We start from the raw sequence: 1,526 nt of genomic DNA on the forward strand, positions 1-1,526 counted from the left end.
TCTCTTTGGCTATTAGATTTTTCTTTGTTCATACCAGAACTCCTCTTCCCTTTTTAAGATTTCTATGTCTTCTTCATACATTGTAATCCTCAAAGCTTAGGGTGTCATTTGATATACTTTGGCTTAAATTTGTTTCCATCAAGTAAATAATGTTTTTTTCTTTGTTATAGTCTTTTATCTCAAATAATCTGGATACCATTCCATCTACATTTGAGTACATTAACCTAATCATATTGTTTACGTATTTAATATAGTTTGAGTCTACTACCTTCCCTTTTCTTACTCCCTGTTGTTTATGTGCCATTTTCTTGATTACTTTGTAAAAAATAAAAATACTCCTCTCTTCTTCTGCTCTTTCCTCATTTGTTGTTTTAGGTTCTTCCCTCTTCTCCTGTAATATTTCCAATTCCTCTTGAGTTAGGCATTTTTTTATCTATATATTTTTTTTAATTTCTCTTTTTCCAGGAGTTTGTTTGCATTCTTTAGTATTTCCTCCACAGTGTTCACACTTTCGAAGGTTAGTTTCAGAGATCTTGACTTATTTCTCTCATATTTCTCTAGCCTTTTGTGTTCCTCTATCTTTATCACAGGTGTCCTCTGATACTTCCTTCAATATGTTCGTTTTATTTACCATCTCTTTTTTGACTTCTGAGATTCATACCACGTTGAGTATACCGCTTCCCGTCCGATCAGCGAAGTTAAGCAACGTCGGGTCTGGTTAGTACTTGGATGGGTGACCGCCTGGGAACACCAGATGCTGTTGGCATCCCTACGTGTCAAGTGGGGTTGGTGGAGGATTAGTGCCCCTCCCTGTAAAACAATTAACTCTAAGCCGTTGGCCACCCCGTCTGGGATACATGGCGTCTGGCAATGAATGAATGATGAATCTCTTTATCTATTCCAGTGATTACTATGGATTTGTTGATATGTACTGAATTTTTGACCAGTTTTGGGTTGTTCTTATGTCGTTTTTGACTCGTGAGATTCCGTTTCTTATTTCTTTATCTATTCCAGTGATTACTATGGATTTGTTGATATCTGCTGAATTTTTGAACTGTCGTGGGTTGTTTTTCATGATTTCTTTAACTCCCTTTCTAAAGATTTTTTTTTTTTCTTCAACTTTTAAATCTTTCTTTACTTTCACCATTTTAGCATACCTGGTTTGTACTTTAGCTTTGCAATTTCTCATCATTTCGTTCACCTGGGTTATCTTCTCAGTATCACTGCTTTGGTCTAACAGAGTGCTTGCTTACCTAATTGTCTCTATCATTTTGAACTCCTCCATAATACTCTCATGGTTGACAACTGCACTTGCCATTTCACTAGCCTTCTTTCTCAGTGAGACTACCTCAACTGACAGCTCATCTGTTGTTGTGTCTTTTCTGTTTAATTCCTTAACTAAATTTTCATTTTCTTCCTTCTGCATGCGTAATGCCTTCTTAATTCCGTCTATTTCCCTTTGAGAAGCTTTCTCAAGTTTATTCACTTCCTCTACTAATTTATTATGTGTTTCCATTTCAACCAGG

General features: G+C 35.9%; 1 pseudogene; it reads left to right on the plus strand.

The window, feature by feature from the left end:
- The first annotated feature begins 647 nt into the window (after positions 1-647).
- LOC145407361 (5S ribosomal RNA) lies at positions 648-766 on the plus strand (annotated as a pseudogene).
- Positions 767-1,526: the final 760 nt, after the last annotated feature.

This window comes from Coenobita brevimanus, chromosome 72 (assembly GCF_032717465.1).
Source record: "Coenobita brevimanus isolate Jiangsu-jjx chromosome 72, ASM3271746v2, whole genome shotgun sequence".
NCBI classification, from domain to species: Eukaryota; Metazoa; Arthropoda; class Malacostraca; order Decapoda; family Coenobitidae; genus Coenobita; species Coenobita brevimanus.